The sequence below is a fragment of the Danio rerio genome, chromosome 15 (assembly GCF_052040795.2).
Source record: "Danio rerio strain M-AB ecotype USA chromosome 15, GRCz13ab, whole genome shotgun sequence".
In the NCBI taxonomy this organism is placed as follows: Eukaryota; Metazoa; Chordata; class Actinopteri; order Cypriniformes; family Danionidae; genus Danio; species Danio rerio.
In genome coordinates this window covers 45,639,854-45,657,048 of record NC_141035.1, presented here as the reverse complement: position 1 = coordinate 45,657,048, position 17,195 = coordinate 45,639,854, and the positions used below count along the sequence as shown (strand labels likewise).

The 17,195-nt window shown below is 37.5% G+C and overlaps 1 protein-coding gene across 4 annotated transcripts in view; it reads right to left on the bottom strand.

The window, feature by feature from the left end:
- The window catches only part of slc8a2b (solute carrier family 8 member 2b), a 213,269-nt gene that overhangs the window by 92,237 nt on the left and 103,837 nt on the right, over nt 1–17,195 (bottom strand).

Genomic DNA, 17,195 nt, shown 5'->3' with positions numbered 1-17,195 from the left:
GGATTAATCTTGATTTTTCAGTAGGGTATGCTATTCTAAACATAGTATAAGTGTTGTTAGACATAAAAGCAGGGAAAGAAAAGTGTGTGCAATATCCAAAAAGTATTATATGTCAGTCAAAATCACATCCGACTGTAATGAAGTGAATCAAGTCAGGATTCTTTATGACCATCAGGTTTGGCAAGACAAACACAAATGGCTTGAAGCTGTGTGGCCAATGCTGATCAGCAGAATCAGATTATAAAGCTGTGGCTGGCCGACTCATTTACATCAGTTTCCCTGTAATCCACTCTGACAAAAAAGCTGTGTTGGTCAACAGGGTGCATTACATCATTAAATGCCGTAATCAAATGAAATTAAGCCAAAGAGGCGTCTATAAAAAGCCGAGTTCTCAAGGGATTTCAGCACATCAGTGGTTCATTAATGAATCTCTGGAAGATATGATACGTGAATTAGTATGATAAATGAACCATAGTTTATAAATCCGCTATTATGGCATGATTAGAATGATCTTATCTGATGTTAAGCAATAAAGTGCATAAATGACTGTCCTGACTCCATGAGCTGTTTCATAATTAATTTTCTCTATACAGTATAGGTTTATCTTAGCACTATCAAATGATTAATCATGATTAATCACATCCAAAATACAGTGTACACTTAGTGTGTATGAAATTGTGTAAAATAAATAAAACATATGTAAAATGCAAAAAAAACACAAAAACAAAATATTTGCATATATATTTATACTGTACTTATATATAACTTCTATTAAATATATTTTTTTTGTTTATAAATACGTACATGCAAAAATACTGCATTTTTCACTAAATTCAAGGGGCTTCATTTATAATATATATATATATATATATATATATATATATATATATATATATATATATATATATATATATATATATATATATATATATATATATATATAAACAACAGTTCTGTCTGGTTCTTAAATCTGATTGGCTGATAGCTATGCAATATTCTTCAAATAACGCCACTCGTCCAGCCTCTTAACCCTTCAACCTAGTGTATTACTCCGCCCCACATACAGCAAAAAGCAAAAGACACTCTACAGTTTGACAAATATTGCTGATGTTGGACAACATATTGCACTTTTGAGGCTTTTTTTAGTCAAGAATGTAGTTGTTTAGATTGCAACTATGCAGTTTATTTATAAGGACAGTGCCTATTTTAAAATACGTATACTTTTTGAGAGACAGTGCGCCTGCGGTGATTAACCTGTCTTTGAGCAAAGACTGTTGATGTTTATCCATAAGATGGCGACAGAGACGGCATAATAAGCCCTAAGAGAAAAACAGCCTAATTTCAAACTACAGCTGATCAAATGATTAATTAACAGGTAAATGATTTTCTAAGTCGATCTCTCTCTTGTATATTGTAGTGCTGTATTTATACCACGACAGCAACAGAAAAATACTGAGAAATCTTGGTAGACTAATAGCATTTCATGCCGTTTAGCCTTATAATCTTATAAAACCACCAGTTTTGTCATCAATTTATACATTACGCTATAGAATCATTCAAACACTACCTCTAAAGTAACGTTTGTGAAGTAGCAACGATTTCTGCTGTTCTGATGTCAGTTGTAGATGTGAAGGAATGGCGTAAGAAAGTAGTTCCTCTTACAAAATGAACTTTTTATATATACATGATTATGTTGTCAAACTGTTGTAAAAACGTAATATCACACTCGCAGCAGTGTGATGTGGCTGTATATATTGTCACTGGTGGGACACTAAGGCACTCAGCCTGTGGCCTCATGCCAACGGACATCTCTCACTAGTGCCGATATACAGCCACATCGCACTGCTACGAGTGTGATATATATATATATATATATATATATATATATATATATATATATATATATATATATATATATATATATATATGTATAAACATATACTTATTTTATCTCTTACTCCCGCGAGCCAAGTGAAGGTAGGCTTAAAAAGGTAACAGCTTAAGAAAGTGAAAGTAAAAGTCAAATCCCAGACAGGTCTCGAGCACACAGAACAAAAACAAGAGAAGAATTTCCACTACTTAATCAACTGCGGATGTTTGGCTATATTGGGCGGATACAAAAAGTGTAAAAGGATGATAATAATAGTAAAACAAGTGTCACTAAGGCCCAATCCCAATTCTACCCCCTAGCCCTTACCCTTGCCTATCCCCTGACCCAATTCTCTTTAGCTTGAAGGCGTAGGGCTAAGGGGAAGGGGTAGATACCCCTTTGAACAGAGATTTTTTTAGGACCACACTCGAAAGCAAGGGAACCACACTCGAAAGCAAAAAATTCCCATAATACACCATCCACATCGGCAGCATAGCTGCACCCAGAAGTAAAGCGATCCACAAATGAGTTTTTTTTTTGTCATTATTATGAAATTTTACAACAAACAAGGACATATTTGAATACAATTATAACTGCGTTCGTGTTTTACCATAATGCTTTTTAAAAAACGCTAAAATAAAAAACGCTAAGTTTCGCGGTACAAAAATAGAGTTGGGATTGGGCCTAAATATACTTGGGCTGTCATTAATATACCTGGGTGGCCCGTCCAAGTAAACTCAATGTGTATGAAGCAGATTTTTTTGTGTGTTCATTTGTGAAGTACATTATCAGCAATAATTTTATTAAATTAAAACATTTTACTAGTATAAATCAACATATATTTGGCGTTTAATGTAACATATTCAAATATTCATGCATATATTAGTTGCTCTTGAATGACTGACCTCATTACATCATTCACAATGCGTTCTGGGAGCCACTGCTGAGCAGACATTGCATTAGAATTGTGGCTAATGTAGTAAACTGCCAGCAAATCACATTGCATAAATCCTCACATCACAGTCTCGAGGAAAATCAGCTTGGGCAGGTTCATGCACCGCTGCTAGAATCTATTTCTCAGTGGAGAAAATGATTACAATCTCTACTTCCGGAATCCGACTGTTGCACTCTGTGCCTGCAGGAGTCCCAAAACAAAACAAATCAGAGTGTTTTCCTAGACAGAGAACGGCTAGATGATGTATATTCTGTCTGTAAACACTGGTGTCATGTAATGATGTTTGTGTGGAGTTTCGTGCAATGAGCTGATGTTTCTCCAGCTGTGTGTCAGCGCTCGGCGGTGTCAGCGAGAATGCGATGCGTGTTTGAGCACAGATGCATCTGTCACGGCCAGGATGGCTCTTGTCGTCTTCTCAGGGTCTCTCTGCTCTCGTTTGTTCCCTCGCTCTTTCTCTCTTCTTCTCTCGCTCCGTTCATTTCCTTTCCCCCCGGCCCACTCCTCCTCCATCTCATTCGCCCACTCATTCGTTCGTTCTCTTTCCCATCAGCACATCTCGCTCTCTCTGCTCTTTCTCGTCCCCCGTTTCTGTTTGGCATTCAGTGTGTATACATGTGCTGTGTTTATAATGCATGGGGAGGAGAAGAGCCAGATTGGGAGAAGAAGAGAGGATGGGAGATGTGAAAAGAGGGTAGGTGTTGAGATGAAACGAGGAGAGGGTGAGACATAAACATGAGATGAAATGAGACAAAGGGTACTGAGATGAAATGTGATTTATAATACATTATTTATGACCTATGATATAAAATAGTAGAGAGCAGTGTAAAGAATTGAGATAACAGGGGATAAAAAGAGACAACAGAAACAACAGAGAGAGGATGAGTTGAAATGAGACAAGATTAGACAAAAGAGGAGATGGGAATGAGGGGAAATTAGCTGAATGGAAGACTAAACGAGATAGCCAATGGAATCAAATTTAGACACGATGAGATGAGAAGAGTTTTAGATTTTTTATTAGTTTTCGTTTCTATTTCGTTTTGACTTTTTGTTTTTAAATCCAGTTAGTTTGAATTAGTTTTAGAGGTAGATTTCTTAGTTTTTATTAGTTTCTATATTTTAAAAATGTCTTAGCTTTAGTTTAGTTTTTATTAGTTTCAGTATTAGCTTCAGGTTTTTTTTTTCTAAATAATGACATTTGTTAGGAGCAAGATTCAAAATCAACAGGATAAATATTGTATAATAAACACTCAGCCATGCATTTTTTTTTTTGAAACATGTATTCAGAGGACACATCACCTCTATCATATACCACAACCATCTACCCATCTTCAAACTCAAATACAACAGCCCGCAAGATAGCGGTCTTAAGTACAATATGTGTGCAAGGCTGCTTCTGAGGTTAGACACACAGTAGTGATGGGCAGGGCCGGATTAACCAATGGGCATTATAGGCATTTTTCCTACTCTTCATCACGAGGAACACAAGTGGGAATCATTAATAGGTGTGTGTATTATGGAGGACTCAGATTCCTAGAACTGGATTGGAGAGGTGTTATCCAAATCATGTGCATTATAAGTTTGTTGAAGTTATACATTAAAAAATACCCTTAAATATAAATTTTAGTACTGCTTCAGTGAACTTGAACAAGCATATTAAAATCCATTAATTTCCCCTAGTTGTATTAATATATGTATATTTTAAAAGTGTGCTTTAAATGCTTTTAAATAAGTTAAATCTTTGTAGACTATAGAAATATATGTAGTGTATATCAATTATTTTAAAAATGTGGGCAATACATTATAAATAAATTGTATTTAGTATTATATTAATACTAACAATACATATTAATATTATATTAACCTTATTTTTAATTTAACTATGGGGTGCGGCTATAGGGGGACTTTGTGCCCAGTGGCCTCTGAATTATTAATCTGGGCCTGGTGATGGGAAGTTCAGATCTATAACGCAGATGTTAGGACTCAACATTATGTAGTCAGCGATAGTCATTTCATTCAGTTAAAACATCACCATAATCTGAAAAATGTCTTACAGTAAAGTTTTGCAACCCAACCAAATCATGATTCATTCATTCATTCATTTTCTTGTCGGCTTAGTCCCTTTATTAACCCGGGGTCGCCACAGCGGAATGACCCGCCAACTTATCCAGCAAGTTTTTACGCAGCGGATGCCCTTTCAGCCGCAACCCATCTCTGGGAAACATCCACACACACATTCACACACACTCTCATACACTACGGACAATTTAGCCTACCCAATTCACCTGTAACGAATGTCTTTGGACATTGGGGGAAACCGGAGCACCCGGAGGAAACCCACGCGAAGGCAGGGAGAACATGCAAACTCCACACAGAAATGTCAACTGAGCCGAGTTTCATACCAGCGACCCAGCGACCTTCTTGCTGTGACGCGACAGCACTACCTACTGCACCACTGCCTCGCCCCCGAATCATGATTCACTTATTTAAATTCCATTAGAATTGTCTGTTACGAAATAAACTTACATTTTTCACCAGATCCTCTCATTTAAGCTCTCGGTTCACTTGCGCTGCAGTTGTTTAAGTTTAGTTCAGTCACACAGCAGGATGTACTGTTTGTGTTTGGTTCACTGAATCACGCATGCGCAATATTATTGGTTCACCGACTCTCAATGTAACAGTACTGTTCTAATAACTGAATGGGAGTATATATTGGATTATTTAGAGTTAGAGGAGGGTATTAGGCTTGTTGAAAAAGTAAGTCGTTTGTGAATAAGTGCTTACTGGAGACGCGAATTGTTTCAAATGATTCAGTTCAATTTGGTGAACAAGTTCAACCGGTTCACTTAGAACACATGTGTCAATTACAAGGCCCGCGGGCCAAATGCGACCCGTCAAAACTTTTAATCAGGCCCGACAACAAGTTTTGGTAATGAAGTTCAAGTGGCCCGCATTCGCTTTAAATATAAGGTCTGTGACAATTACAATAATGAGACACAGGGGGTGCTGTCGCGACCAAATTAAAATTAAACGTAAAACCTTACTATTTTGATAAATGTGGTTTAATGAAGTGTTATAGAGATGTTATACAGTTGTTAATACACTTTTATTTTCTCCAATAAATACATTAAAACAATGTGTATGTTAGGCCACTGACTTTATTCACAAGACTCAATGCAGCCCTTACCTTAAGTTTGGATTTGACACCCCTGACTTAGAAGATTCGGTTAAAAAGATTCGTTCGCGATCGCGATACAGTAATAAACCCTATTATTGGGCACAAATGTTTTAAAGTAATAGTTTTAAGTGTCTTTATTTAATGCTGTCACCGTGCTGCTGTCAGGTCCACTCTTTGTTTTTGTCAAGGGAGCAACAGCGAGGATGACTGCAGGAGAACCGGCTCGATCTGGCCAATGGCAGCAGGACTACAGACTCTGAGGTGCGAAAGGGTCAAACACCTTTAGCGCGAATTATATTTACTTCTAATTAAAAGGCTTAAAATAAGATTATGTATTAAATACATTCACAGATACGAAAACGAAGAAGGTTTTTGCTATCATTTTAGTGAGTTTCAGTTGTTTCAGAGAATAAAGGGAATGAAACAAGTTAGGTTGAGGTACGAAATGACAACAAAAGACAAAATGAGCTGTGATGAGATGGAACCAGACGAAACCCGAGCTCTTCCAAAGTCAAGTGAACAGGTAAGCGACTGTGACTGATTTTCTTCAAGCTGTCTGGCATCTGTTAGTAGTCTATTAGCTTCGTGAAACAGTTCCTTAGTGGACAAACACACACTGACACAAATACACCAGCCTAATGACTTAAAGTGTCCATTCATCATTGTTCAGATAGGCAGCCCAGAGATGCTATTAATGAGGTGTCCCTAAAATCTCCCAGCATGCCATGCTGCAGTACAAGCCCTAGGTCTCACTATAGATTGAAGGACATTACAAAGGTGATACACACTCCTGAAGCAAACCATGAGATAATGAACTCCAACGCTGCCGGACAGAAATAACATCACCTGAACTGGCACAACAGATCAAGCTGAATGACCGGTAACCATGAGTCAAATTCAGTCATTCATCAACGTCAATGAGAACTAAATGAATGTGTATGCACATAGACAGTGAAAGCAGATACACTACCTGACAAAAGTATTGTCACCTATCCAAGTTTTAGGAACAACAACTAATAACTTGACTTCTAGTTGATCATTTGGTATCAGAAGTGGCTTATATGAAAGGCAAAGGCCTCTAGATTACGCTTATTTGAACCAAAATAAAATATGATCATGCCTTATATTTTAATTACTTAATTAGGACAGTAAGGTCTGACTTTGCTTAGACAAAAGTCTTGTCACCAAACAGAAACTATGTGCAGCATAGAATACAAAATCAATATGAATATTGAATATTGTGTCTGACTCCATCATGAGCTTGGAGGACTGCATCCATACATCTCTGCAATGACTCAAATCACTTATTAATAAAGTCATCTGAACTCCCACGGTTCATCAAGATTCTATGGATTCATCTTCAATGCCTTCTCCTTCATCTTACCCCCGACATACTCAATAATCTTCATTTCTGGTGACTGGGCTGGCCAATTCTGGAGCACCTTGACCTTCTTTGCTTTCAGGAAATTTGATGTGAGGGCTGAAGTATGAGAAGGAGTGCTATCCTGCTGGAGAATTTGCCCTCTCCTGTGGTTTGTAATGTAATGGGCCGCACAAATGTCTTGATACCTCAGGCTGTTGATGTTGCCATCCACTCTGCAGATCCCCCATACCGAATGTAACCTCAAACCATGGTTTTTCCTTCACCAAACTTGACTGATGTCTGTGCGAATCTTGGGTCCATGCAGGTTCCAATAGGTCTTCTGCAGTTTTTGTGATGATTAGGATGCAGTTCAACATGATCAACTAGAAGTGAAGTTATTTTTTGTTGCTCTTACAACTGACATCGACAACAAGACTTTTGTCAGGAAGTGTATATATTTGGGCTATTTCATTTGTGCATAAACAAAACAAAGAAACTTTCAAAATGGATATAATTAATGTTCTGCTGAGACCTTTATTCACCTTATAATAAACCAAGTAACTCTGTTTTACAGTATATGGCAATTCTGTTACGATTCCAATTCATTTGCCTATGGGTAAATCACTAGGAATAACAAACAACAGTAAACAAACACTAGATGTTCATGACAATACTTCAAATTTAAAATAATATGATGAGAAAATACAAGTTTGAATCAAGAAGCAGCACTAAATCAATGGAAGTAAATGAGATCGAAAGTATGGACACATTTAAGTTGCCGTTCAGCTCTTATGTGATAAATAATGTAGAAAGACAAGATCTTACCCTTCCAACAGCTCACCTACACAGGAATTTAAACAGAAGCCTGAAGTCTCTTAATTTTTATAATCTTGAGAACTAGACCTTTCAAATGTGTTGCTGTTAGAGTTTCAGTCAAGTCCAGTCACCTCTACTTATGTAGTGCAACATAGCTTAACTCTCGACTAGAAGGTTGCAACCCAAAACCAGATCTCAGGAATGTTCTGAACGGGTCACGGTTGGTCATTCTTTAGAGTCAAACGTTTTAAACGAATCAGCAGCTGTAGTTCACAAAACCGGTCTGAATGATTCATTGATGACTCACCGATGCGGAGATGAACAGCACATCGGTGTTCATCCAGAACAGTGTCTTTGATGCTGGCTTGCTGAATCATGTAATCTCAGGAGAGACAGGAATACAGCACTCTGCGTCATGCAGACTAGCTTTACGTGCTCAATTTGAAGCTGACTGAAGCAACTGGTAAAAAATCTTCAGAATTGGCTCCTTTTGTGTTTAGAGACAGAAAAAGTCATTATTACCGAAATGAGAACGAGCAAAATGACAAGAGATTTTCATAATTCATTAGGCGAACTCTTCCGTTAAGACTTCTGAGATATAAGAGATTGAGCTCTACGTAATAAAAGATGATCCTCTGGGCAGGGTTAGACACCTTTAAAAATCATTAAAACAGAAATCATACAAGCACATAAAGGAGAGAGAGAGAGAGACAAGGTTTGGTGTGTTGCTGGAAAGATGAACGGCGAATCCAAATGCAGCCGTGATGTGCGGATCGATACTAAAATATCGATATATCCGATACCAGCTTTGTATGTTCTAGAATCGATTATCTTATCAAAATATCGATATTTCAATAATTTAGAGCAAGTATATATTTTAATTAAAGCAGAAATACAGCGGGAAGCAATCACAATTACCCTAGTTTCACTGAATTCGGAACTACTTGTTCTTCCGCCTGCAAAGTCATGCGTAATATGGCACTATACAACTGCAGATCACGCTAGCTAGCCACTCAGTCCGCTGGCCTGGCACATGCGAAGTTATGTGTAGAGCTACTTCACTTACATGAACTCAAACCATGCTGTTTGTAATATGTGTAACAAAACAGTGAGGTACTGTGGTAATACCACATACCTATACATCTACAAAGAAATCACAAGACAGAATATGACAACGTCATGACTAGGCGGTCAGAAGAGGAGGAAAGGAGAGGCACAAGTGCTGCTGAGGCGAGACAAACATCGCTTTCAGAGTCCTTAGGTGCAGCAGGCAGGCACCATCCAGGTACAGAGGGAGCAAATGCGGCGATGTGGCTGTATTAGGGGTCTTGTGTTTTTTGGGACTGATAAAACAATGAAAAAAGGTTCAAAACACTTTCATGGGAACTGGATTAACATGCCACTAAATGTAGAAGTGTGAATGTTTTTTTAAGATGTTCAGGCAGGTGTTTTAAGATATACATGCTCAGATGCTGTCAATAAATATGTCAGTTGGCTTTTTTGTATAATAATTCTTCATCAATAAACAATAATAACCTGTAATATGGCTGGTATTCTGTATAAAGTGGCACTTTTTAGTACACTACTTGTTACTTAAACTTCCCAAACAGTTTTGGGCAGTATTGGAATCGGATCGGTATCGCCGATACTCGCCTTCATTTTACTTGGTGTCGGATTGGATAGGAAATCAGTGGTATCGCACATCACTAACATGCAGTCAAAAGCCCCTTTCACACAGGGATGCCAGTAAATATCCGAAAAGTTAACAAAACGACTTTACCGGTAAATAAAAAAAAGTGCTGTTCACACAGGCGAGGACTTTATGGAATTTTTCCGGAAAAGACCGTTTACACATCCACCCCAAAATACTGGTAAATTATGACCTCATTAACCAGAAATGAGCTCTAAGCCGCAGCGCTTGTATTTGTAAACATTTGACTACATTACAAACTCTGTGGAGTGATCAGTATTGTGAACAGCTTCGATGAAAATATAGAGGAACACTTTCGCATGTTATTTGAAATAAACTATATGCAGTACTTAGGTACAAAAAATGTTGAACACTTTAGTACTTCCACTTAAGTATGGTGCTTAAAGAGCACTTCAACTTCTACTCAAGTCACTTTTTAGCCCCTTTCACACAGCGATACCGGTAAACATCCGGAAAATTTCTGGAAAGACTTTACCGGTAGATAAAAAAAGCGCTGTTTACACAGGCGATGTTACGGAATTTTTCCGGGACATGCTGTTTACACATTAAATCCATAATACCGGTAAATTCTGACATCATTAACCAGAAATGAGCTCTAAATGGCTGCGCTTGCATTTCTAAACATTTGACTACTTTACAAACTCTGTAGATGGGGAATTATTGTAAAAAACTTCAATGAAAACATATAGAGAAACATATCTCGACAACGCATGTCGAGATGTACATGATGTGTGTTGCTGGCGCTCACCGGCTCATACGTGCACATGCGTCAGAGCTTGAAGGTAAACAAACAACAGCTTATCATAAGCATTTTATCGTTAATTATTTCCACAGTTGGCATTAAGATGAACATATAAACGTGATCTGACTAACATCTAGCAGCTAAATGTGTCTGGGAAAAACATTCAAAGGCTTTCATTCTTACAAACCGCGCGGACGTGAATGCGTCTGACTGTTCTAATTGACAAAAGTAGACATCTTACGTCAACACGTTCTAGACGTGAACGCGCTCTTTCTGGCAATCTTCCTTCTGCGTTCACACAGCGCAGCATTCCGGCAAATTACCGGTAATGTTACAACAAATTTACCAGTATTTTCAGAAAGGGCTAGCTCACACATACAGACCTTTCCAGAAAATTAATTTTCCAGAAAGGTCTGTATGTGTGAAAGGGGCTTTTGATAGATCACTTGTACTTTTATTTAAGTCTGGGTCTCTAGTACTTTATACATCTCTGGTTATTTCCATTTATATTTTCTTAAATCAAACATATTTATTCAAAACATGAATATACAATTGAAGTCAGAATTATTAGCCCCCTTCAAATTTTTTTTCTTCTTTTTAAAATATTTTCCAAATGGTGTTTAACAGAGCAAGGAAATTTTCATAGTATGTCTGATAATATTTTTTCTTCTGGAAAAAGTCGTATTTGTTTTATTTCAGCTAGAATAAAAGCAGTTTAAAATGTTTTAAACACCATTTTAGGGACAAAATTATTAGCCCCTTTAAGCTATATTTTTTCTCGTTAGTCTACAGAACAACCCATCGTTATATAATAACTTGCCTAATTACCATAACCTGCCTAGTTAATTACCCTAGTTATGTTGGTGCCACATATGTCTGAGCCCTGAATTAGCAAGATAGTAATGTATTTAATTAAATTTATTTTGTTTTATTTTTGGCCTGCTTTTTGCCAGCTGTTGTGCTGCCACCTATGGGGCATACTAGTCACTGCACTGTAGGAAAGCCAATATCAGCTGAACCTAATCAGCAAGAAGTATGCCAGTGGGTAGAGACACAGTTTTTAAACGCTCCCTTGGAGGACATTAAGAAATTATTGTAAGTTGTTTGTTTTGGAACATGTTTTGGAAGCAAGAATAAAAATGGATCGAAATTCAAGCAAGTGTCCTGCGTCTAAAAACATTACCTGCAGGGGACAGCGAAATCACTTTAAGCTGTATAGAAGTGTCTTGAAAAAATATCTAGTCAAATATTATTTACTGTCATCATGGTAAAGAGAAAATAAATCCATTATTAGAGATGAGTTATTAAAACTATTATGTTTAGAAATGTGTTGAAAAAATCTGCTCTCTGTTAAACAGAAATTGAGGAAAAAGTAAGCAAGCGGTCAGGGGGGCTAATAACTCTGACTTCAACTGTAATATTAATTATAAGGCTTTGCTTTATATAATTAAATAATTTTATTGTTAATGTACAGTGAAACTGATGAATCCATGGTGAGGTAAGTGTTATAAAGTACGCTGCCATTCCATTTGAAGAAGTACCCGACTTGTGTCCTTGCATCCTCAGGAGTTCGTTTTTCCAAGCCTGAACTTGGCAAGTCTGAACTTCCAAGAACGCAAGTCTGATCTTCGCACATTGAGAGACAGCCAGAATCACCCACTGTATTGCATCCCTATGGTGTGTTCTATAACTGACATCATAATATAAGAACAATTTGCATAATTCTAAAAAGGAACCAATAGAATTCCTGATGTCACAGTGAATACACGGCGAGAGGAAGGTCACGAAACTTTCCTGTTGCTTGCTTATTTCTAATCCTACTTCATTTCTGTTCCTATCGACTCTGAGCTCCTGGGTCACGTAGAGATGCGGAGCTCAATACGTCAATAGTCATTACTTCAGCAGAGAGAGGATCCATCTATCTCTCCTGATCCCCCGAAAGCCCCTTTACTTCTGTTTGTCTGTTAATGGAAGCAGTCAGGAGTCGCTCTTCCTCATTCAGGCCTTGGCTTTCAGATCACACAGCGGCCGATTAGCCTGCAAATGAGCTTCTTGAATCAGAACGCTCGCAAATGAAGAAATATCAGACGCAGCTTGAAATTGACACTCAAAAATCGAAATGGGCAATTTGCGGCCACCGTGAAATGTGGAGCTTTGACGAATGCGGCAGATGAGAGCGCTCAGAGAGCGCTCAGAGAGGACAACACTGACTCCAAGTTTCTGAATCGCTCCTCTTAAAGTCTGCACGAATAGTAAGTTGCTGAGTATGGCGGCCAAGAGTTTTAGAACTTTAGAAAACACATGCATTTTACTCAAATTCATACCTAATAAATCCAGAGAGATTCACAATTAGTCTCTTTATTCTTTATTTTATTCATTTCCTTTGGCGTAGACCTTTATTTATCAATGTTCGTCACAGTGGAATGAACCGTCGACTATTCCAGCATATGTTTTACACAGCGGATGCCCTTCCAACGGCAACCCATCACTGGGAAACACCCATACACACTCACTGACACACACACCCAACGGCCAGTTTAGTTTATTCAGTTCACCTAGCACATGTGTTTGGACTGTGGGGGAAACCGGAGCTCCCGGAGGAAACCCACGCCAACACGGGGAGAACATGCAAACTCCACACAGGGTTGGGTATTGTTTGGGGTTATTTCAATAACTGTGCTAAATTGATGCTTTTAAAACGGTACCGGAGCCAAAACGGTGCCTGAACTGATTCTTTTGAACCACTAAACTATGGTGGATGACTCTACAAAAATCTTTTATTTGACAAAATCTTAAAAAAAAAAAAAAGAATATATATATATATATATATATATATATATATATATATATATATATATATATATATATATATATATATATATATATATATATATATATATATTAATATATATATTAGGGATGTAACGGTATTGTCATACCGTCATACCGCAATAGAATTTTTTTTCGATATTACCGTAGTCGCATGACTCGGTAAAACTATAGGTCTTCTAAGAAAATTTGCTCAGGCGAATGAAGCGAACGGGAGGTACCGGAAACTACAATTCCCATCAGCCCAGGCGTCCCATCAGCCCATCATCCTTTGCGGTCTGTTGTCGCTACAGATCCAGTAATGCGGAAATGGAGTGTGCTGCTAGTAGCGGGGATGAAAAAGAGCTGGAAATGATCGAACCTAAAGCGGGTGTTGTCAGTACGCGCGCGGCAACAACACCCGCTTCAGGTTCGATCATTTCTGATCAGCTGTGTTGTCGCGCGCGTACTGAAGGGCGGGACAGAGGGTGTGTCGCGTCGCTGGGGCACTTTTGATCATTTTGGAAGGGCATTTTCTATCCAAGACTAAAAAGGGCATGCGCACTGCAGAGGTTGAGCCCTATGTGTGCCCGTGCCTGCAAGTTGGGGAATACGACTAATAACAGTCATGGGGACTGCAGAAACACAGCACACTGTTCAGATTGATGCAGACATTGACTTGTACCGCAAAGAGACCTCTATCTCACTCATGGCTTGTCCTCTCAAGTGGGGGAAAGACAATGCACGTTACCCACTGCTGTCAACCTGGGCCAAGTCATATCTCTGTCCCAGAAACCTCAGTCCCAAATGAGAGGGTTTTTTTCTGTTGCAGGGGACATTGTAAATACCTAGAGATCCCAGCTTTTACCAGATTATAGTTATATGATAATTTTCCTTTAAACCCATCTCTGTCTAAGTGAGTGAGTGATTAAATGTTGAATGTGATGAGTTTTCAACAATACTAAATTGAAACTTTATTTTTTTACATGGTTTAATAATTTTGTTATTAAAATTGAAGTTCCTGTTTCACAGCTTACAGATAGATGGCTAATTTGTATGTCATTGACACTTTTGGCACTTTTTTGGAGTATTTTTTGAAGTTTTGTTTTTCCTGTAAATGATTCAATAAATACCGTACCGTCACATTCATACCGTGAAATTCTGATACCGTTACATCCCAAATATATATTAATAGAACAATATAATTTAAGTTTAAACAGTTGCATTATGAAATTATATTAGCTTACTACTAATCTGTGGAAAGGCTGTCATCAAAATACTGACCTCTGAATTTGATACCGCACGTGAAATGGAAAGAAAAAAACCCTCTGCATTTCGCGACGCAGGTGTGTCGTTAAGTTTGACGTGTTTCCTCCTTACACGCAACTTTGTAAAGCATCTGCTTTACGTTGTCATGTCAGAATCCTTGCTTGTAAAATTCGTTTTAGAACGCTTAATTTAACAAGAACAAATGCCTGACATCGCCAAAGTTGTTTAAGATTAAATGTTTAGGGGTGGTGTGCCAACGCGTACCTATGTGTGCCTTTGATGCACCCCTTGATGCTTCTTACGTCCTTATTGCAGCACCAGTGGCACCGAAATTAGGCACCGACATTCAAATGCTGATTTGATTCGGTACATACCGGTTAAAAAGAAACATACAAGGTTTAGGTACCCAACCCTGCTGTCTTTGTTCTACATGTTATGTAAATAAAAATAGCTATACTTTACTTTTTACATAGTTATTTCAAAAACACCTTTACTGCGATTCATAAGTAATTTCAATCCTAAATCAGTTTTTATCAAAACATTTCTAGTACAAATTCAGTCTTTTTACTTCAAAGATATATTTAATTGTATTGCATTTCTAGTTTCTATTTAATTAGTTTTATTATAAAGTATTAAAATATTGAAAATGTGTCATCTATGTGCCACTAAAAATATAGCTAAAATATATTCATTAATACACTCAATTATTTACAATGTTAAATCAATTTTGAGTGAGGGGTAGAACGGTGGTTTAGTGGTTAGCACTGTCACCTCACAGCAATAAGGTCACTGTTCGAGTCCCGGCTGGGCCAGTTGCCATTTCTGTGTGGAGTTTGCATGTTCGTGTTAGTGTTGGTTTCCTCCGGGTGCTCCGGTTTCCCCCACAGTCTAAACACATGCGCTGAATTGAACAAACGAAATAGGCCGTAGTGTATGAGTGTCTGTGTGAATGTGAGTGTGCATGGGTGTTTTTCAGTACTGGGTTGCAGCTAAAAGGGTTAAAAAATATGCTGGAATAGTTGGCGGTTCAGTCCACTGTGGTTATCTCTGATAAATAAGGGACTAAGCTGAAGGAAAACGAATTGATGAATGAATTTTGAGTGAGACTGGATTTCTTTCTTCATGTTTGGATGCAGTATATAATCCAGATTTGTATTTCTAATACAAGGCAACCGCAGGTTCATCCATCTTATAACAACGTAAGATACTTGCAATAATTAGCTTGAGACCGTGACATGACTTAATTAGAAAGCTGTCATGAATATTCATGGCTAACGCATTTGGCTTGTTATCGTTGCCTACAGTAAATCTGTAATTCGAGTCTCCTCGCGTTACACCAAACCGTGCCATAAAGCAGCTTCTCCCTGCATTTGTGTGAAAAGCTGATCATAATTAATCCCGTGAATAAGGATCTCATTTCCTCCTGAGGATTAACCAGATGCTCAATAATTCATGGCGTGCGCTCTGATCTTTGCTTTTGTAGTTTGTACTTCATAAAATTACATATTTTTACTCTGGTAAAGAGACAGACCAAATAAACAGAGGAGCTCCCATAAATAATAATAATAGGGTAGCACGGTGACTCAGTGGTTAGCACTGTCGCCTCACAGCAAGAAGGTCGCCGGTTAGCATCTTGGCTGGGTCAGTTGACATTTCTGTGTGGAGTTTGCATGTTCTCTTCATGTTGGTGTGGGTTTCCTCCATGTGCTCTGGTTTCCCCCACAGTCAAAACACATGCGCTATAGGGGAATTGGGTGAACTAAATTGGCTCTAGTGTATGAGTGTGTGTGTGTCTGTGTGTGTCTGTGTGTGTGTGTGTGTGTGTGTGTGTGTGTGTGTGTGTGTGTGTGTGTGTGTGTGTGTGTGTGTGTGTGTGTGTGTGTGTGTGTGTGTGAATGTGAGAGTGTATGGGTGTTTCCAAGTACTGGATTACAGCTGGAAGGGCATCTGCTGTGTAAAACATATGCCGGAATAGTTGGCGGTTCATTTCACTGTGGCAACCTCTGAAAAATCAAAGACTAAGCTGAAGGAAAATGAAATAATAATAAAAGAATAAAAATAATGATGATGATAATAATAATAATAATAATAATAATAATAATAATAATAATAATAATAAAATATTAGCGCTTCATCCTCAGCTGTTTTTATTTATATATTTTTAACATATATATTTTCATTTTTCTGTGCCAAATACTAAATTGAATTAATGAAAATTAAATTAATTAAATATTTTTAAACATATTTTTGTACATTTACATTTATTTAAAACATTTCGATTTTTGTCTTAGCATTTTTCATAATTTATAATAATCAAATAAATTAAACGTGTACATTCTGAGCAAGTTAATTTAATAATATAATCTAAAATAAAATAAAATAAATAATAAAATTTAATGTATTTTTACATTTACACAAAAATTAAATGTGTATTTGATTTATTATCTATAATAAATAATAATTTATTTGCTGTATATTACTTATAT